The sequence below is a fragment of the Sminthopsis crassicaudata genome, chromosome 5 (genome assembly GCF_048593235.1).
Source record: "Sminthopsis crassicaudata isolate SCR6 chromosome 5, ASM4859323v1, whole genome shotgun sequence".
NCBI lineage: Eukaryota > Metazoa > Chordata > Mammalia > Dasyuromorphia > Dasyuridae > Sminthopsis > Sminthopsis crassicaudata.
In genome coordinates this window covers 47,156,919-47,180,248 of record NC_133621.1, presented here as the reverse complement: position 1 = coordinate 47,180,248, position 23,330 = coordinate 47,156,919, and the positions used below count along the sequence as shown (strand labels likewise).

The 23,330-nt window shown below is 36.3% G+C and overlaps 1 protein-coding gene across 5 annotated transcripts in view; it reads left to right on the top strand.

Annotated features, from left to right (window-relative positions):
* Positions 1-23,330, top strand: part of CDK14 (cyclin dependent kinase 14) — a 772,185-nt gene that overhangs the window by 79,232 nt on the left and 669,623 nt on the right. The window lies entirely within an intron of this gene.

Below are 23,330 nucleotides of genomic sequence, written 5' to 3'. Positions count from 1 at the left end.
AATATTGCTTATCTATCTGGGAGGATTAAAATTGTCCCCACCTTTAATAAGACAGGTCTGCGTCAATGGCACTGTATTAAAGGGTCCATGTTCCTCTCTAATGAAGTGAGTTTCAGATCTTCCTCATGGTCTGAGATGCTCCACTCTTCCAGGGTCTTGTCTTTAGAAAGCTTGATACGCAAATATGAAAAAAAGGAGCAGTGAAATACAGAATCTTACTGGTTGACATATGATGTGTAAGCAAAAATGATACATCAGCAGATGGTGAGTTGGATGAAGCAAGGAATATCTCCACTAAATACTTAGTCACAAGATGGTCATAAGAAGGTCACCTGCTCATTATCAAGTTAATGTTCTATGATTAAGCAAGTGAACTTAGAATCTGCAGCTCATAGTTTTGGGGCCCAAAATACAGAGTTTATAATCACTATTCCTATGAATTATATCAGATTGATTGATAACTCATTAGAACAGAGTAAGGAACCAAATTAATTATTTTTCACATATTTATCCATATTTATCCATCCATCTATCCATCCATCCATCTTTCTATTCATTTATCTATCATCTATCTAATCTGCCTACCTATCTTTCTACCTAACTTTTTGTCATCTGTCTTCCACCCCAAGCATCCCATCTTCAGTAGAGGGCTCTGCAGGTGAGCAAATAAGACATCAGCTTAGAGAGATGTGATAGTTGCCTTATTTGCTCCAGACAAATCTATAGTTTTCCTTTCCTCCCATATACGTCTCAATTCTATCTTGCTTCTCCTAAGTGGTTTCTTTCCATCCTCATCCTAGAGATCAATGTCCTTTTTATTCTGGAATTTCACAGTTCACTTTTAGAGTGGGTGTCAACCCTATTGTGCAAATACATTTATCTTAGAGCTTTTGGTGTTTATTCTAGAAAGAAACATTTTCAGTTTGAAAGCTCATTTTTTGGTTCCTTTATGGGAGAATTCTGGGCAAAAATAGGGACAGATCAGTTTATCAATATTAGGTATAATTAAATGTAATTAAAATTTTTTAATTTAAATTTTTTAAAAATAACTTAAAAACAAATTTTTGTCAATTCTGCGTAAAGTTTTTGTCAGTAAATTGAAATGTTAAAATAAATGGAAATTATTATAAGTATTAAGAATAGTTGCCAGGTTTAAATATTGAACTTCATCCATTTCATCAGAAAAACTTAGACTTCAAAAGCATTCTTCCATTTTGGTGCTATTAAAAACAACAACTTCCTTCCAGTTCTGTTCCTTATTTATACATATACATGCCCTCTATCTCCATTTAAAATATCAGGAATTCAAATATAAATAAAACAATTTATTCTTAGAAAGATTAGTCTCTTTACCCCTCATGTAACAAGCACTCATATAACAAGTTTCATTTTGGTAAAAATTCAATAACATATATGTAATCTCTCAGTGTAATTTCAATAAATTCCATAAACTGGGAGGAAATACTCTTTCTACAAGAAGACAATCTTTAGTTTGTAATGATCTGAGCAATACTTTCTATGAATCAATGCCAACAGAAATAAAACATTAGGATTTGATAACAAGTTTGATTCCTATTATAGTTTCAAAACTGGTTATATCTTACCTACTTGGGAACTGACCCTAATTCCTAGTTTTTATTTGATAATCCATCAGTTTTTATACTTTTTTTCTTTTAGAATCAGAGGTTATTGTAGCGCATTAAATTAAAAAGCTGTGATCCAACTTAGTTCTTGTACACTTATATTTAATGCCTTGGGAATTGTATACTATTAAGAGAAATAACTTTGCTTATAGTAGCAACAGTGATCCCAAAGAATAAAGTTCAACTTACCTGCTACTTTTGAGGAACAATGATTTGGGATAAGAGTAAGTTAATAATGCCTAAATAAGAGCTAGTGATGACTTTCCCAGAAGATGTTTTATGTAAAAATTATGGAGGTCTGCCCATCACAGCACAATGAATACTGACATTTTTGACTTGACAGGAAAACATTTATCTTTTGCACCTGTTTCAATATATGAATAAATCTCATGTATTATAACAAGAGGAGGGGAAAGCTGTCAGCCTGATTTTAAAAAAATATGCATGGGCTTAAAAAGCAGCAAAATATTGTGAGCAGTTCAAATTGTTTTTCTTCCTACACCATATCTAGATTGTAAATGACAACAGTTCAATTTAAGTCAATATTCAAAAATATGCATTAATATGAGGGTGGGTATTCCTATAAACTCACCAGTATTGAAACCAATATTAAGGTAAGTTAATTGAAGTGAATATGTTTGTATTACTTAATGCTTCAGTATTTCCATACATCCATGTCCTCATCAATGCAGACATTTACTCAAACAGTACAGATTGCAACCTATAGGTAGGTTGTAACCTATTCCTTTATAATCTAAACTTCTTGAGGGCAGGAACTTATTTCACTTTTGGCTTCCAATTCTTAGCATCTACCACAATTTCTAGCATATAGTAGGTGCTTATGAAATATTTGTTAAATTGATTGATTTTTCATCCTTTGCAATTCTTTCCTATAATCTCTGATAAATCCACAACAAAACACATATGTGCTAAAGAGTGTGTGTGTGTGTGTGTGTGTGTATGTGTACATGGGGATCTTTTTCAAGTTTTTTTACTGTTTTGGGATAGCTGATTATCCATCCATAATCCCCTATTGACTACATGATTAGCCTACTTCTTTTCCCAGTCATACAATTCTTGTTCAAATCATTTATACCACTATATTGCCTATAAGTAGGCTATAGCATTTGTTTTCTCATTGTCCTTTGGGCCACTTATAATTTTGAATTTTCTTGAAATTAAGATTTGTAGCCATGAAGAATGTTAGCTTTAAAAGGACTAACTTTTATGTCAGGAAGAAACCTGGGATCATTTAAAAATGCTGCTCATTTTCCAACTGCAATCCAGCATTTCTTTCCAACTCAGTTCAATCCAAGTCAATGCTGAGCCCAGTTGGGTCTACCTTGGCAGGGCCCATCCAAAAAAACAACGAATTTGCCCATTCGACTTCATGTCGTCATTTGAACAATAGCCAATATTCTTCCACCTAGATTTTTTTCCCTGTGTGGCTAATTAGACTGAACCACTCTACTGAGTAGCTTTGGATCTCCCTCAGGAAACTCGGAGAAGTTTTGTGGTTTGATGATAGAAATATACTGTCATCCCCAAATAAGAATAGATGGCACATATATGGGGAAATGATTTTTCATTTGGGATCTCAGAAGGACATCAACCATGAAAGAAGCAAATGACTTTGGTAAGCATAAAATATAAACTCATGGACTTTCATTTTTGTTTTCATAATTCTAATATCTTGCAGATAGTAAGCATTTAAATTTTTGTGGCTGTGAATGTACCTCCCTCATTTGTTTTTGCTACACTTAGTAATGATAATCAGAAAATGTATTTATTTATTTATGAACAAAGTTCCTTAGAGTGGCATCTTTTCAGGAATCTGGATATATGTTTGTGAGACCTTTAGTTGGAAGAAAACATTTGGTATACTTTTTTATTTTTTTTTAAATAGCAGAACATTTATATTTTCTAAGACTTTGCAACTGAGGTCTTCTGTAGAGATAATTTATAAGTGACTAAATAAATATGAATGTGGTTCTGGAGCAAAATGAAATATTAGTTATTTTATGAGAATATTAAAACTACTGTGGACCATTAAAAAAAGAAATGTCCTAATAAAATTTAAACATTTTTAAGACTATTCTAGTGAAACCTCAATGAAATAGAAATTGTTAAAATTAGATTTGTAGAATTTGAGCTGAACAGGATTAGTAAAAGGTTCATTTAGTCCAAAGCTGCTTATTAAACTGTGGGTCATGACCCCCCATGGGTCATGTAATTGAATGTAGGATTTGCAAAATAATGATTTATTACTAGTAAATGTCCATTGTACACAGATTTTATATACCCAAGATTGCTTAAAAATTTCTTGGATGAAAATGGGTAGTGAGTGGAAAAAAGTTTAAGAAGTCCTAATCTAGTCCACCTCCCTCATTTCATAAACAAGGAAACTGATTTGACCAATATTATTTATAAATATAAGGTGGACATAAAATGTTACCAAGTTTTATTCAACAAATATTAAATACACATATATATTATATATGTATATATTGTATATATATATATTTTGTACTCTCATTACCTTACACATGTATATATATATACTATGTGTAAGTACAAAAATTAATATGTAACAGTTCTCGCCCTCAAGGAGCTCACATTCTCATGGAGGAAACTCTTTATTAGAATCAGGCACTTGCAACAATGCAATAAAAATGTGCTTTAACGTTGCTTGGCAAAGCAGAGACTTCCAATACTCCATCGGTGGGGTGGTAGCTCTGTAGACACGACCATCTGAAGGGTTAAGAAATCTTTGCAATAATCTAGTCCTTTCCTCAAATGCTGCACTCCTACACATTACCTGCTTTATTGGGTAAAATTATGCCGAGATCTTATCGGCTCTCTTTTATATTTATGTATTCACAGAAGTTGTTTTGTATCCTGGCATTTTACATACTGATTTTTCCTCAGCTGCAGGCTCCCTCATCAACCATCCCCCACCTCAATTTTTGCCTTCTTTTAAACTGTCTGAAAGAGTTTGCTCAGGAAATGTAGGCATAGAATATATAGGGTGTTCTAAAAGTAGGGTTTAAATTTATTTAAGCTTTGTATTTTAAGCATATTAAGTATGAAGTACCTACTGCGTGCCAGAAACTGCACAAAGATGTTTTTGGACAACCTGTATAAGAAACACACACATATACATAAATCATACGTGATAAACTATTTATAGTGTGGATATACATGTGGATACAAAGTAATGTTAAATGTGACTGATTTTTTTAAAGTAAAGAAACCCCAACTTATACTTCTATATTAGTGATGTTTCTTGTGAAGGGGAAGGGAATTTATGCAAGCACTTATTATAGTTATTGCTTAAAATGGGTTTAATTAAGCCTTTTAAATTAGAAATTTAAATGTCAATATAAATAACTAAGAGGCAGCCTGATGTCAGGATTTGAGAGCCAGACTTAGACTTAGGAAGAGCTGGGTTCAAGTCTTATCAATTTAAATTCATTTCAATGCAAAAATATCTTAATACTTTTTCACTCCCTCTCTCTTGGTCATCTATTAGGATGCTTTACTTGTTTATCTCAATCACTTTTCTCCATGAAAACATTTTTGTAAATTTACATGATCCTGGACAGTAATCCAAATACCTGCCTAAGATCAGAAAGTATTGTTATTTCTTTAGAGAAATAAAATCAATGAAGTCAGAATTATAAGAGAACTCTTAGTGGAAATCTTAACAAAAATTTCTCGGATAAAGATTTGATATCCCACATATATAAGGAAGTGAGATAAATAGAAGAATGAGTCATTCCTCAATAGATGAATGGTCAAAGAATACAAAGAATAATTTGTCAAAGGAAGGAATCCAAGCTATCAGTAACCACATAAAAATGCTCCAAATCATAGCCATAAAGGAAAAGCAAATTAAAACACCTCTGTGAATCTACTTTACACCTACCAGATCATCAAAGATGACAAAAAATAGAAAAGAAAATGGGGGCAGCTGGGTGGCATAGTGGATGGAGCACCAGCCCAGAATTCAGGAGGACCCGAGTTCAAATCTGGTCTTAACACCAGCTGTGTGACCCTGGGCAAATCACTTAACCCCAGCCTCAGGGAAAAGAAAAAAAAAAAGAAAATGACAGTTGTGAAAGAGAAGCACACTAATGCACAAAGAATGGAGCTATGAAATAATACAGCCATTCTGGAAAACAATTTGGAACTATACTTCAAGCTAACTTGTGCTTATCCTTTGGCCCAGAAATATCACTACTAGACACATGTCCCTAAAGAGATCAAAGGCATAGGGAAAGATTCACAAGTACAAAAATATCTATAGTAGCACATTTCATTTTTAAGCAACAAATTAGGTGCCCAACAATGAGGAAATAGCTGAATATTATATTATTTTGTATATTATTTAATGGCATGTGAATATAATGGAATATTATTAACATTCTATGAGTAATGGTGGAGGAATAGGGTAAATTCAGAGGAACCTTAGAAGATTGTTGTGAAGTAAATTGAATTGAAGCAGGAAAACTATATAATCAAGGATAATAGCACTGTAATGGGACAACTTTGGAAGACTTAAAAATCTTATTAATAATGCAATCACAGGCTTGATAAAATATGTTTCCCACCTCTTGGTGAAGAGGTGAGGGACTATTGGTAAAGAACATAAACTGCAAACACTAGTAACACAAATTTGTGTTCCTTGCCTACATTTGATACAAAGAAGGATTTTGGGATGTCAGTGAAGATTTGTAGAAAATAGTATAGTAAAGGCGATGCAAAAAAAAAAAAAGGAAAAAATTATCAATGAAATTATTAGAATAGAAAGAAAAGAGTACCAAATTATTTTTGTAATACCCTTTAAGATCTAGTATGGTTATACCACCTCTGTATTTTTTCCCTTGATTCCCTTGATATCCTTGAATTTTTATTCTTCCAGATGAATTTTGTCATTATTTTTCTAACTCTAAATTTTTTTCTTGACATTTGATCTGTATGGCACTGAATAAATTAATTTAGGTAAAGTTGTCCTTTTGCTATATTTGGTTTGACTTAGTCCTTAAGCAATTTTTTTTCAATTGTTTAGATCTAACTTATGTGAAGTGTTTTACAACTGTGTTTATATAGTTGATGGGTTTGTTTTGGTAGGTAGATTCCTAAATATTTTATATTGCCTAGAGTATTTTAAAGGGAATTTCTCTTTCTATCTCTTGTTGCTGTATTTTGTTGATAATATTTAGAAATGCTGATGATTTATGTGGATTTATTTTGTATCCTGAAACTTTGTTAAAGTTGTTAATAATCTTAAGTAGTTTTAGAATTAATTCCCAAGGATTTTCTAAGTATAACATCATATCATCTGCAAAAGAGTAATAGTTTTGTTTGCTCATTGCTTATTCTAATTCTTTGAAATTTTTTTCTTCTCTTATTGCTAAACTAACAATTCTAATACAATAGTAAATAACAGAGGTGACAATGAGCATCTTTGCTTCACTCCTGATTGTATTGGGAAAGCTTCTAGCTTATCTCCATTATATAATAATGCTTGCCTGATATAAAGTGACAATAAGTAATATTACTTATTTTAAGTTAAGCACCACATATTCCTGTGTTGTCTAGTGTTTTAATAGGAATGGGTATTATATTTTGTCAAGAGTCTTATTTTTTCTGAGTCTATTGAAAGAACCACATGATTTCTGTTGGCTTTCTTATTGATATGATTGATTATGTTGATAATTTTCCAAATATTGAACTAGTCCTGAATTCTCACCTGGCATAATATCTCACCTGGTCATAGGGCACGATCCCTGTGATATATTGATATAATCTCTTTGCTAGTATTTCATTTATATTTTTTGCATCAAGATTTATCAAAGAAATTGGTCTATAATTTTCTTTCTGTTTTGGCTATTCCTGTTTTGAGTATTAGCACCATATTTGTATTGTAAAAGGAATTTGGTAGGACTCCTTCTTTGACTATTTTCCCAAATAGGTTATATATTATTGAAATTAATTGTTTTTGGAAATGTTTGGTAGAATTCTCTTGTGAATCCATCTGGTACTGGCTAAGAAATAAAGTTGGTGGATCGATGTAATGATAATCCTAACACATGATAAAAGCAAAAATCCAAGCTTTTGGAACAAAAAATCCTTATTTGAGAAAATTTCTTGGGTAAACTAGAAATGGCATGGTGAAAATGAGGTATAGACAAATATCTCACACTTTATTCCAAGTAAAGCTCAAAATTGGACACATGATTTACATATAAAGGTGTCATATCATGAGCAAATTAAAGTAGAATGGAATAGTTTATCAGATTTGTGCATAAGAGAAAAATTTAGAGACAAAAAATATAGAGAGCATAACAAAAAGCAAAATAGATAATATTGATTATATAAAAAGTTTTTACACAAACAAAACAAATGCAATTAACATTATAAGGAAAGAAGAAAGCCAGGGAAATTTTTGCAACAATATCTTTAATAAAGTCCTCATTTCTCAAAAATATAGAGACCTGAGTCAAATTTATTAAAATATAAGTCATTCCCCAATTGATAACTATTCAACAGTGAGTTTTCAGGCAAAGAAATCAAAGCTATCTATAATCATAAGAAAAAATGCTCTAAATCACTGTCAGAGAAATGCAAAATAAAACAATCCAGAGGTACCATCTCACACCTTTCAGAGTGGCTAATATGACAGGAAAAGAAAATGATGCATGATTTATGTAAGGGATCTGGGGAAACTGGAACACTAATGCACTGGTGATAGAGTTGTGAAATAATTCAACCATTCTGGAGAATAATTAGGATCTATGTCCAAAAGGCTATAAAACTGTGCATGTCCTTTGATCCAGCAATATCCCTTCTATGTCAATATCCCAAAGACTTAAAAAAAAAACATTTATTTTAAAATATTTAAAGCAGTTATTTTTGTAGTGGCTAAGAATTGGAAATCAAAGCAATATCCATCAGTTGAGGAATGGCTAAACAAACTGTGCTATATATGATTGTAATGGAATATTGTGCTATAAGAAATGACAAACAGGGTGAGGTAAAAAAAAATTGAAAAGGCTTGCATGAACTAATATATAGTGAAGTGAACAGAACCAGGAGAACGTTGTACACAATAATAGCAATATTGTTCAATAAAGAACTGTGAATGATTTAGTTATTTCCAGTAATACAATGATTCAAAACAATCCCAAAGGACTAATGATGAAGCATACTATCCCGCTCCAGAGTAAGAACTGATGTTGACTGACTGCAGACTAAAGAATGCTGCCTTTCTCTTTCTTTAATTTTTTTCCTTTTATGAGTCTTCTTGAAAATGACTAATGACTAACATGGAATGTTTTACATAATTGCTCATATGTAACCTATGTCTAGTTGTGAGGTAGAGAGAATAGAATTTGGAACTCAAAACTTTAGATAAAAATGTTTTAAAAATTGGAGGAGGAGAGAATCAGAGAGATTCAGAGAGACAAGGAGAGAGAGAGAGAGAGAGAGAGAGAGAGAGAGAGAGAGAGAGAGAGAGAGAGAGAGAGAGAGAGAGGCAAACAGACAGACATAGACAGAGAACCAAAAAGTTGAGAGAGCACAGAGAACCATTTGAACTATAGAGCAGAATGTAGTGCAGTGTGAGTGAGCCTCAAAAAATCTGAAGGGCCCTTTTCCTACAGGCAGGCCTTTTAAAATATCCTTTTTATATACATTTATATCAGGAAAATTGGTTCAGGGTCCAAGTCTTAGTCCCCTGAGTCAATCAAATTTCAAGGACAATTTCATACAAGGAAAAAAATTAGCCAAAGATTTATGTGGAAGAAAACTCATGGTGGGGAGGTGGAAGTCAATTCCAGAAGATAATATTGCTTCTACCACACATAAGGCCAAAGGAGCATTGACCAAGAAGAGGGACAACTCCCAAGAAGCTCAGAAAAGGCTGGGATATCCTGGGTGTGAGATTTCTCCACTTTTAGAAAGTGAAGAATCATGGCCTCATAGAACCTCCCAGTTGGAAGAAATCTCAAATGGAAAACCTTTCTCTGAGCCTTTAATATTTAATATTTTTGTACTTTGCTTATAATTAACTAAAATATGCCTCTGTAGTTCAGCCCCAGATTCTAGTTCCACTCTCTGCATTAAGTAGAAATCTAATCTTCTTCACTTAACTCTTCAAAAAGAAAATTGGGCCCATTTACTTTAATTGAAACAGAAGTTAGCAAGAGCTCTGAGCAACAATGATGCTAAGCAAGACTTCACTATGTTTCTAAGCAAGACGCTACACATGACTTAGTGAAACAATGCTATTGGGGGGAGGGAGATCCTATAACTGTACAGAATTTGTTTCTTATTGTCAAAGATCTGAAGATCAAATAGATGAGATTTCCTACCAGTACATAAGTGTTTGGATGGAGTTGGGCAGGGAGAGAAGAGGGGGATGTAGGAAAAGACTGGAGAGAGAAGCAGCCCAGATTGTATTTACATGAGCTGTTAATGTCTGGTGTGGAGCAGGGTAAACAGCATGAAACTAGGAGATAGAAAATCTGGGTTGTGAGCCCAGCCCAGATTAACCAGCCATATAACCTGGGACATTCACATTTTTCCTGGATTTCAGTTTCGTCCTTTGTAAAAATGGAGAGTTGGGATATGGTCCTTTCCTCTATATATTTGCCAAAGTGATTTTTCTTTATTTCTTTTTTTTGGGGGGGGGGATTTTAGCTTTTTTAAAAAAGATGTTTAATGATATCTATTCCTTTTAAATCACCTGGATTTCCCCTCTATAAAAAGAGCTATCCATTATAACAAGGGCTTTAAAAAAATTAAAAGGAAAAAGAACAAATTGAATAAAACTGATCAATACATTTTTAAAAATCTGATATTATAAACAATGTTCTATATCCATGGGGCTGCCTACCTTTCCTGCAAAGGAGTGTGGTCCATATAGCTTCAGGGCCAAAATTGTTCTTTATAATTTTGGAATATTGTTGATTGCTTTTTGGTGGTATTTTTTTCCATTTACATTGTTGTAGTCACTGTGAATATTGTATTCCTGATTTTACCTGCTTCACTCAGCTTCATGTAAATCTTTCCATACTTTTCTACATTCATCTTAGTAGTTTTTTCTCATAGCTGATTTCATTCATGAGCCACAATTGGGCCATTTCCCAAATGTTGGATTTCTACTTTGTTTCTTGCTCTTTGCTATCTTAAAAAAAAGTGCTGCTATTAATATTTTGGTAAATATGGAATGAAAAGAGATCCCAGCCAGACCTAAGACTAACTTCACTGCAAAATGCCCTCAGAGTCAGCTAATTCCTTTGAGAGGATCAGTGTATTGGGAACCTTTTAAGCACCAGTAATAAAACTAATTCTTTCTGCTTCTGTCCTCATTCACCAACACCAGGCTTCCTATGGGTCCTGTAGCCCCAGTCCCTGAATAGAGTATTGCTTCCAGGTCTGGGTTAGTTTGTTTTTTCTTATTAAACATGTTTGCAACATCCTTCCATCGCCTACCACTCCATGATTCCTGTATTCTGATTTCAGCATCATAGATATCTTATTCCACTGCCCTTATAAGGGATCTCAGCAGGAAGAGAGGAAGGGGGCTCTGCTTTATTTGATGTCACCTTTTTTATGTAACTGAATTGCTTTTAGGTCATGGCCCAGTTCTTACCCAAAATGCTTCCTATATGACCCAACCTTATGTGGAGCCTCTTCACCAAAGAGTTTGAGATTAGTTTGAAGCCTGACCTAGAATTCAAAAAAGTTTTTGAATGGTTGAATCAAAACAAGCAAAACACCTTTTATCCACATTGATTTTTTTTATAACAAACTCTGAAGTGTATGCACTAAAATTTCTGGGTCAAAGGATTGGACAATTGAACCATTTTATTTTAATAATTCAAACTAGAATATTTGTACTAGTTCTCAGCTCAACCAACAATGCATGAGTATGGCAGTTTTTCCACAACTCTTCCAACATTGACAGTCCTCCATCTTTTGTTATCTTTGCAAGCTTGGTGGGCATGAGATAGAGGAAAATCTCAAGTTAGTTTTGGTTTGTATTTTTCTTATTAGTGATTTGCAGCATCCTTTTTTTTTTTTTTTTTTTTTTTTTTGCTTGGGCAATTGGGGTTACATGGCTTGCCCAGAGTCACACAGCCAGGAAGTGTTAAGTGTCTAAGGTCAGAATTGAACTCAGGTCCTCCTGACTTCAAAGCTAGTGCTTTAATCACTCCATCACCTAGCTGCCCCCGCAGCATTCTTTCAAATGTTTGTTAATTGGTTGCAATTCTTTAGAAAGTTGTTTGTTCATATTCTTTGATTATTATGTGATATTTCTAACGTATAATACAACTAAGTATGACCATAGTACTCTTGTGCTCAGAAACCTATTGTAGTTCCCTCTTACCTCTAGGATATAATAGCTAAAATTCCAGTGTTTGACGGTTAATTCCCTTCATAAACTGGTGGCTTATTATACATTATTCCTTGCATTAAGTATTCTGTAATGAAACCTTATTGTCTTGCTCTTCCTCATGCAAACTTGCACTTCCCATTTCTGGGCTTCTCAAAGGTTTTCTCTTCTACCTGGAATATGCCCATAGACTACTGTATATTTATTTGAGATATTTTGGGCTTATTTATACGTGTACATGTGGTTTACTTCTAGTAGAATGGGCCAATTTCTTTCAAATTTTTTTTGATTTTGTATATCTGATAGTTAGCAGTGTCTGAAACAAAGTAGTCTCTTAATACTTAAAAATTATTTCATTTCTAATAGCCCTCTTCTTCATACCCATCAAGTCTAATTCCATCCTTAAATTTTATTAAGCCTTTACCCATATACCAGGTTCTGTGTTGTTGAATTCTGCCATATAACTATTTGAGCAATTAATATCCATAAAAAAAGAGATGCAGGATTTCCTGCATAAATTAGGATGGTAAAAGTCAAAAGATTGTTTTTGCCCAAGCTCTTTAAAGACTCCTGGCTGATTCAGTCATCTACCAGAGAAAGAATATGAATAACTTCCTCATTTGAACTCCTGTCTTTCTCTTTACATTTGTGACCATTTGCATCCTGTGTTGAACCAGTGTGTGGCTTAGGCTAGGGAGGCTGAGAGGTGCCAGGTGCTGTTCTAAGTATCCCCTCATCAGCTGCCGGAGAACATCAATCACCCCTGAAAAGGATGAAAAAAGCTCTACTCCAGGCAATCTCACTTCCCTCATTTTTCCTTGGAGCCATTACACTTTCATATTAAAGTCTCCTGTGGAGGGGTGATTTTTCTGAGGTTATAATTTCATTTTTGTCAGTCTTTAAAGCTAAATGAAACCTAATGGACTTGTCCTTCACCTAAGAAGGTCATAGGTAATGCTTTCCACAATGTCTATACCTACAGGCGACTGCATCCCCTGCCCCCATGCACAATGACATACTATGCAAAGAACCTTACCTTTTTTTTAAACAAATGATACATTTACCAACTGTACAGTGGGTCTGCAAATGAATTTTCTTTGTGCCTGAAAACATTGGAGATAAAGAGTGGGGATAATAACTACCTCTGAGCCAGGAAAAGCTGGGTTTAAGGACTGTCTTTGAAACATACAAATGATATGATTATGGGCAAGTCACTTAATCTGTGACCCTTCTCCCTTCCTTCCTTCCTTCCTTCCTTCCTTCCTTCCTTCCTTCCTCCCTTCCTTCCTTCCTTCCTTCCCTCCCTTCCCTTCCTTTTCCTTCCTTCCTTCCTTCCCTTCCTTTTCCTTCCTTCCTCCCTTCCCTTCCTTTTCCTTCCTTTCTTCCTTCCGTCCTTCCTTTTTTCTTTTCTTCCTTCCTTTTTTCTTTTCTTCCTTTCTTCCCTTTCTCCCTTCTTTCCTCCCTCCTTCCAAAGAAAAAAAGAATCCTTGATACTGAAAAAAAAACTACTTAAAAATCCCTCTTCCTTGTGTCCCAAGAAATTCTAAATTTATATATAAATTGCAGAGAAGGTGCCCAGTTGTGTTTGTAAGTGAATTTTCCTTATCTGGATCTTTCTAATGTGAAAGAACAACCAGGTGATGCAGTGAATAGAATGCTGTCTGGAGTCAGGAAGATCTGAGTTCAAATGTGACCTCAGATATTTACTAGCTATGTGATCCTGGGCAAGTCACTTAGCCCTGTTTGCCTCAAATGCCTCATCTGTAAAATGGAGCAAATCACTCCATTATCTCTGCCAAGAAAACCCCAAATGGGGTCACAAAGAGTTGGAAATGACTGAACAAGAGTGTCAGTGCCTATCACTGAGTGTATTGATCCTGTCTTTTACTTTTTTTGTTAGTTTGTTTAGAGCTGTAATTTCACTGGAGTTTCACTCCTTCCAGTCTTGCATATTAGCAGGTTCTAACCTTAGAGGATTGCTTGGGACATTGAAAGACTCTACCACCAGTCACTACTGGTCTGGTTATGTCAGAGGAAGGATTTGGACACACCTGGTCTTCCTGAACAAGGTAGTTTTTTCATTAACTACCAAGCACCATTGCTTCTCTAAATCATCAATGTGCATTTCTTATAGCACAGTAATATTCCATTGAATTCATATGCCATAATTTGATGAGCCATTTCATAATCACTGGGCATCTATTTTATTTCCAGTTTTTTGCAATCCCAGGAACACTGCTACTATAAATATTTTGATACATACAAACACACACACACACATATATGTTTATATGATCTTTCCTCTAATCATTGACCTCTTTGAGACATATATCTAATCATGAAGTCTTGAGCCAAAAGGTATAGACATCTTACTCACTTTATTTGAATAATTATAAACTTGTTACAGTTGTAGTGATCGATAGCTCTATCAATAATTCCTACCTTTCCACAGCCTCTTTGACAGTTTTCTGAGATTTTTGCCAATTTTCTTGTTGTAAAGTGAAAAATTTTAGTTGTTCGGATTTGTATTTCTCTTCGTATTAATGGTTTGGAGCCTTATTTCACATGGTATTTATGATTTGTAATTCTTCTTTTGAGAACTGTGCATTCATATTCTTTGACCACTTATCTATTGAAGAAAGACTTTACTCAGTTTCTAAGACCCCTTCCCCCTTTAAATCTGTAATCCTGTGACAATCAGTTAATAAACATTCATTAAAAGCATTCTATGAGCCAGATACTCTCCTAAATACAATGACAAAAAAAAAAAAAAGACAAAGCCAGTATCTTCCCCTAAGGAACTTACATTCTAATAGAGTGTTCAACATGTAAATAACTAAATATATAGAAAATACATGGAAAACAATCTGAGGGGAGAAGGCATTAACTGGGGAAGGGGTTGAAGGCTAGGTAAGATGGTCTAAATATGGTGGGCGTTGAACTAAGTCTTGAAGGAAGCCTGGGAAGCTAATAAACATCAATAAAGGGACAGAGCATTCCAGGTATAAGGGAGAACCAGTTTAAAGGCATGGGAGTTTGAGATGGAGGAATAACTGCAAAATGGACTATTGTAGCTATATTATTGAGTTATTGGAATAAGGTGTGAGAAGATTAGAAAGGGAGAAAAGGGCTAGGTTGTAAAGGGCTTTAAAATAACAATATTTTCAAGATGGTCCTAGTGGTCATATGGAGCTGCTGATGCTCATTTTAGAGGGCAGACACATGGGCAAATCCTTTTCTTAGAAAAACTGCATTGGGGGCAGCTAGGTGGCACAGTGGATAGAGCACCAGCCTTGAATTCAGGAGGGCTCGAGTTCAAATCTGGTCTCAGACACTTAACACTTCCTAGCTGTATGACCCTGGGCAAGTCACTTAACCCCAGCCTCAGGGGGAAAAAAAAAAGAAAAAAGAAAAACTACATTGGCCCCTTGTTAGGATTACAAGGTGAGAATTCAGGTTTTCTGGACAATTACAAGGTGAGAACTCAGGTTGACTTGATAGAAGGAGCAAGCCCATTGGCTGAAGTGGTTCTTCCCAGAAGCCCTTGCATTATCCCACGCCCATTCTCTGGGAGAATAAAAGAGAGGACTCTCAGAGAAAGAAGAGGACTCTGAATTGCATCAGGCTTGACGGGGCTCTCTGCAGGAAGGGAAGTCACTTCTTTGGACAAGAGTTAACAGCAACTGCCTGGAGACAACGGTTCATTACAGGAAGAAGAATCTGTCGGAGAGATTTGAGTAGAAGACACAGCAGATCTCTTCCCAGAGAGCGATCCAGCAGCTTCTGGAGACGACAGCTCGTTACAATTGGCGTCCACACGTGGGGCAAGGACTTTTACTTATCCTGACAAGAGGAGCTAGACCAGACCTTGGCAATTTGGCGCCCGAACAGGGACAGACACAGTCCTGATTCCAGTGGAAAAGCTTCCAATCTAGATCTCAGTCTCTCTGACCCAGAACCGTGAGTAACGAGGAAACTTTGTTAAAGATTAAGTGAGCGTGCTAATAGATAAATAAGGAACTTAACTTGTGAAGGGCTAAACCAGGAATCTCTTATAGCTGAAATGGGGCAGATGTTAGCTATATTCAATCCCTGGACCTCAGCCGACTCAACCTCAGCCCCAGACGCAACCTCAGCTCCATTCAGGAGTGGTACTATAGAGAGTATAATCAAGATAATTGAGGAGCAGAGTTTACTTGTAACCTGGGTACAGATTGCTAAACTCTTGGCTGCATTAAGACGCACATCCCCTTGGTTCTTAGAGGAAGAAAAGATAGATGTAGATAAATGGAAGCTAGTGGGATATGAAATGAAAGAATTTCAAGCAAAAAATGGGCCTCGTTCAATTTCTGCAGAAGTATTTTATATCTACAACATAGTTCAATTAGCCTTAAACTATCAAGCAAGTTGTAGGAGAAGGAAAAGTTCTAAAAATGAACAGAGGAGGAAGTGTGAGGAAAAAAGGAAAGATCAAGATCTTTCCCTAGAGCAAGAGGATTTAAATGAGGAATTATGGTATGATTCTCTTGAAGAAGCTTCAACCCTGCCTAGAGAACAGATTATTGACAGGCCCACATCAACCCCACCTTCAGAGATGGAGGAAGAAAGAGGGGAAGAGGCAGAAACACAAACAGAATTGCCTGTGAAGAAGCCTAAGCCTATGACAAGATTAGAAAAAGCATTGGTTAAAGCTAAGAGAGAAGGACAGGATATAAGTGATTTTATACATGCATATCCTGTGATTGAAAATACTGACTCTGTAGGTAAAAAAAGGAGAAGATATGCACCTTTAGATTTGAATAAAATTAAGGATTTGAAAAAAGGTTGTACCCTTTATGGGGCTACATCAGCTTATGTCAAAATGTTACTAGATGGTTTGTCTTATGAAGTCCTAACCCCAAATGATTGGAAATCCATAGCAAGGACATGTCTGGAACCTGGAGAAAATTTATTGTGGCTTGCAGAATTTCATGAATTATGTAAAATTCAAGTCAGATGCAATTTGGAAATAGGAGTTAACACACAATTCACTTTTGAGCACTTAGCTGGTGAAGGTCAGTATGGAGAGAATTCGGAACAGATTAATTATACCATGACAATATATGAACAAATTGCTAAGGCTGCAATAAAAGCTTGGGGTGTCCTTCCTGGACAGAAAGATCGTGGAGAGGCTTTCACTAAAATACAGCAAGGTCCCAATGAACCTTTTGCAGATTTTGTGGGACGTTTGCAAACTGCTGTCAAAAGAACTATTGGAGAAAATTCAGCTACAGAAATAATGACCAGACATCTGGCTAAGGAAAATGCCAATGAGATTTGCAAAAGAATTATATGGGGATTAGACAAAGATGCTCCTTTAGAGGAGATCATAAGACGTTGTGCTACAGTGGGAACAAATGCTTTTTACACCCGGACAATGATGAATGTGGAAAGACAGGGTCCCTCCTGGCAAGGGCCTTCTAGAGAAACTCGGCGATGTTTTCAATGTGGAAAAATTGGGCATCTAAGAGCTCAGTGTAGATATGGAGATACAGTGAGAAGACAGGGTGAGAGAAGACCTAAAACTCCATGTCCAAAATGTCACAAGGGCCTCCACTGGGCCTCCGAATGTAGATTGACCCAGGGAAATGACAGATGGGGCCCAGCTTCAGCCCCCCAAGTGGGGCATGATGGCAGCCGAGGTTACATCCAGAGAATTTTAAGACATGATCAATCAGCCAAAAGGCAATCAGATGGAAGAAAGGGATTGAAATTAGGAAAAATAGAGTTGTGTGCAGTAGAGACTACCGAGATACTCCCTGGAGAAGTGAAATCTGTTCCTGTTGAGCCTATGGATCCTTTGCCTCCAGGCACAGTAGGCTTGACCATTTCACCTTCTGAGAGTGCCTACAAAACAGTGTCCATCCATACACTGATGTGGGAGACTGGAGAACGTGTATCTAATATCCCAGTCACTAACACAGGCAGACAACGTGTGATTTATCAACCAGGAGAAGTAGTAGCATCAGGCTTATTGTTACGGACCCCTAATAAGCAACCTAGTGATAGTCGCCTAGATTTTGACTCCAATGAACAAAACTGGCTTTATCCAATGTGGTTGAAAGAGTCACTCAAAAACCCTTGGAAATATCAGTTTTTGCTACAAAAGAGGCACCCACAGCAGTCCTTCATCAAGGAGACAGAGTGATTGAGTGGGTGAACCTCCCAGCACAACCAGAACAAAGCCTTACACCTTACCCAGTGCTTGTGGCTAGGATTTTATTAAAGGCTATTAAGAGAGTAACACAATTATCTGGGATAAGTCCTGAAAAAATATACACATTCTATACTAACGCACAGATTAATGTATGCTGTGAGAACATCCCAGAATGGCAAATTTTATTGGCCACCGCTCCAAATTTTGCACATGGATCTCCATTAAAGATTACCCGGCTACTACATAATTGGCGATGGATTTTTGAAGAAAAGGTTTCTAAGGTTCCCCTTAAAGGACCAACAATCTTTACAGATGCCTCCAAAGAAAATATTTGTGCCATATACTCTCATGATTTAACCATAAAGAGAGTAATCAGGACTCCTTTTCAATCCACTCAACAGAATGAATTATTTGCTATCATGCTAGCTCTCACTTATTACCCAGGAGACGTAAATATAATTACTGATTCAGCCTATTCAGTAGGTGTAGTACAAAGAATTGCCACAGCCCAAATAAAATTTGCAGCCTCCAATATTTATCAGCTCTTTAAGGAACTTCAAGAGCAAGTGAGAAAACATCCAGGCAAGATTTATATCTTGCATGTCCACTCACATAGTGGACTCCCAGGTCCTATTTTTGATGGAAATTCAATGGCAGATAGCCTTCTAACCATGTTAGCCAGTAGTCCTTTATTTCAGGAAGCGCAAGAATCTCATTCTAAATATCATCAGGCTGCTCGAGCTTTACGTTTACAATTTGGAATCACAAGAGAGGAAGCTAGGAGCATAGTAAAAAGCTGTACAGCTTGTCTTCCTTTCCATGCTCCTACACTCCCTCCAGGGAAGAATCCTCGTGGTTTGAGACCCAATGAAATCTGGCAAATGGATGTGACCCATTATAAATCTTTTGGTCGTCTATCTTTTATCCATGTCGTGGTAGACACCTTTTCAGGATTCACATTTGCAATGCCAGCAGCAAAAGAGACAGCCCGAGTGGTCACTGAATTCCTTATACAAGCTTTTGCAATTATGGGTGTGCCACAAGCAATAAAAACAGACAATGGACCTGCATATACGTCCAAACATTTTACACACTTTTGTGCACAGTATAAGATTTTACATACCACGGGCATACCCTTTAATCCTCAAGGGCAGGCAATAGTAGAGAGAAGAAACAGAGATATTAAGACACTCCTCCAAAAACAAAAGAAAGGGGGAGCCACAGGTAGCCCTAGGGAACTTCTAAATTTAGTTCTCTATACCATTAATTTTCTAATTTTTGACAAAGATGCACTGGCTCCAGCAGACAGGTTTTATAACCCACCAGAAGGGCAGTGTCCAGTGAGAGCATCTCCACTGTCCTTAGATAATCGCCAGGTGATGTGGAGAGATCCAGAAAGTGGTGAATGGAAGGGACCAGATAGGTTAACTGCCTGGGGGAGAGGGTTTGCTTGTATTTCTTCAGCAAGAGAAGGAATCAGATGGGTGCCAACGAGTCATATTCGCCTTGTCCACCAGAGAGAGACAGAAAAAGAGAAAGACCTCAAAATAAAGGAGAAGATCTAAGAAACATCTGACACTGAAAGAGCATGGATAATAAGAAGACTGTTAAAGAACTTTAAAAACCAGCAGGAATCATTGGACTTCCTCACACAAGATGAGAATAATGGACAATGGACTTATGGACATTTATAAATTTTCAATTTATGATTATTTGATTATGTTATATACTTCTAGCATGTGTTATGTTACTATGTTACTATGTGCTTATGTAATTTATGTAATTATCTGTAATACTTCCCATATTGATGGATTTATGTTTCAAGGTCATGACTGTCCTATGTTCTAAATCAAAAGAAAGGGGGAGATGTTAGGATTACAAGGTGAGAATTCAGGTTTTCTGGACAATTACAAGGTGAGAACTCAGGTTGACTTGATAGAAGGAGCAAGCCCATTGGCTGAAGTGGTTCTTCCCAGAAGCCCTTGCATTATCCCACGCCCATTCTCTGGGAGAATAAAAGAGAGGACTCTCAGAGAAAGAAGAGGACTCTGAATTGCATCAGGCTTGACGGGGCTCTCTGCAGGAAGGGAAGTCACTTCTTTGGACAAGAGTTAACAGCAACTGCCTGGAGACAACGGTTCATTACAGGAAGAAGAATCTGTCGGAGAGATTTGAGTAGAAGACACAGCAGATCTCTTCCCAGAGAGCGATCCAGCAGCTTCTGGAGACGACAGCTCGTTACAGCCCCTGAGTGGAAGATGGATTCAAGTAGAAAAAGACTTGAGTAGAGAGAGCTATGAGAACACCATCCTAATGAGTCAAAATAGGCAGAGACATCCTAGAGTGCTGGATGCGTTGTGGAGATCAGGTATATGGGAGAGATGTCATGAAGGCAGAAATGATAAGCTCTGACCAAGAATTGGATGTGTAGGGTGAGACAAAGGCTTGGAATAATAGCCTGGAACGTGTGGTCCTGAGTATCATGGAAGTGTTGCCTATGACATGAAGAGGGAAGTTTAAAGTGACAAAGTCAGACAAGCCTTTGGGAAATAATTTTGGAATCTTTTGGAAATTGACTGAATTGTGGAGAAGGCAAAATCAAGGAGGCAATAAGAAGCACATGACAAAAGCCAAGTCGGAAATAATTAGGGCTTGAATGAGGAGGTGGCTATGAGAATAACTAGAAGGGATCAGACATGAGAGCTATTGTCCTTGGTTTGAGAAGAATTGGGAGAGAAATACGGCCAGTCAGAAGAGGGGTGGGATTTAACAGAAAGACAAAGACTTCCTTTTGGAACAGGTGAGCTTGAGGATTTTGCTCTCTCCGGATTCTCCACCTACTTATCTGATGATTTCTTCTCAGTATCTTCCAGTGTTTCATTCCAGTCACAACCACTATAGGTATCCCCCAAAGCTCTTTCCTAAGACACTTTTTCTCTCTCCTCATACTATTGGTGATCTCATTAATTTCTGTGGGTTCAAAGATCCCAAATTTTGGGACAAGAATTCATTATTTGACAAAAACTGCTGGGAAAACTGGAAATTAGTATGGCAGAAACTAGGCATGGACCCACATTTAACACCACATACTAAGATTAGATCAAAATGGATCCAAGATTTAGGCATAATGAACGAAATCATAAATAAATTGGAGGAACATGGGATGGTTTACCTCTCAGACTTGTGGAGGAGGAAGGAGTTTGTGTCCAAGGGAGAACTAGAGACCATTATTGATCACAAAATAGAACATTTTGATTACACCAAATTAAAAAGTTTCTGCACAAACAAAACTAATGCAAACAAGATTAGAAGGGAAGTAACAAATTGGGAAAACATTTTTACAGTTAAAGGTTCTGATAAAGGCCTCATCTTCAAAATATACAGAGAATTGACTTTAATTTATAAGAAATCAAGCCATTCTCCAGTTGATAAATGGTCAAAGGATATGAACAGACAATTTTCAGATGATGAAATTAAAACTATTTCCACTCATATGAAAGCGTTCTAAATCACTATTGATCAGAGAAATGCAAATTAAGACAACTCTGAGGTATCATTACACACCTGTCAGATTGGCTAAGATGACAGGAAAAAAATAATGCAGAATGTTGGAGGGGATGTGGGAAAACTGGGACACAGATGCATTGTTGGTGGAGTTGTGAAAGAATCCAACCATTCTGGAGAGCAATCTGGAATTATGCCCAAAAAGTTATCAAACTGTGCATACCCTTTGACCCAGCAGTGCTACTACTGGGCTTATATCCCAAGGAAATACTAAAGAAGGGAAAGGGACCTGTATATGCCAAAATGTTTGTGGCGGCCCTTTTCATAGTGGCTAGAAGCTGGAAGATGAATGGATGTCCATCAATTGGAGAATGGTTGGGTAAATTATGGTATATGAATGTTATGGAATATTGTTGTTCTGTAAGAAATGACCAACAGGAGGCTTGGAGAGATTTATATCAACTGATGCTGAGTGAAACGAGCAGAACTAGGGGATCATTACACACTTCAACAATGATACTGTATGAAGATGTATTCTGATGGAAGTGGATATCTTTAACATAGAGAAGAGCTAATCCAATTCCAATTGATCAATGATGGACAGAATCAGCTACATCCAGAAAAGGAACACTGGGAAATGAGTGTAAACTGTTATTTTTACCTTCTGAATCCAATTCTTCCTGTGCAACAAGAAATTCTGTTCTACACACATATATTGTATCTAGGATATATTGTGATATATTTAATATGTATAAGACTGCCTGCCATCTGGGGGAGGGGGTTGGGGGAAGAAGGGAAAAAATCTGAACAGAAGTAAGTGCAAGGGATAATGTTGTAAAAAATTACCCATGCATATGTATTGTCAAAAAAAAGTTATAATTATAAAATAAAATAAACAAACAAACAAACAAATTTTGAAACAAAAAAAAATTTCTGTGGGTTCACTTATTATTTCTATGCAAAGGATTAACAGATCCTCCATGCACTCTCGTCATACAGGGTCCTTCTTAAACTAGACATGTCCTGTAAACCTCTCAAACCTAACTCATCCAAAGCAGAACTTCTTATTCTTTATTGCAAATCCTCCCGTTTTCTAACCTTCCTTCCCTCTTTGTGTCATGGCCATCACCAACATATGAACACTGTAACATCCACTGATAACGGGATGATGGGCATTCATTGAATCCTCTCTGAGCTTCTGTATCCATATCTGCTTCTGTAAAATGGGAATAATAACATCTCTATTATTTCCCCCATAGAGTTGTTGTGAAGGTCAAACGAAATAATATTTTAAAAGCTGTATAAATGTCAGCTGATGAATGCTACTCATTATTATAGAATAAAATGCAAATACCTCAGCCTGATGATAGAGGTTCTTCCCAATCTGGCTCCAGTCTTCCTTTCCTTCCTTATTAAACATTAAAATCTATTATACACAGTATATTACAATCAGGTAAACGTTTAACAACTGACTCCTTATGTACCCAAGACATGCTTTTAAGTTTAACCTGCCTTATTAGCAACTTATCCATCACTTTTTAAAGTGTAAGAAATCAACAAAACAATAAATCAAGCCATGGTT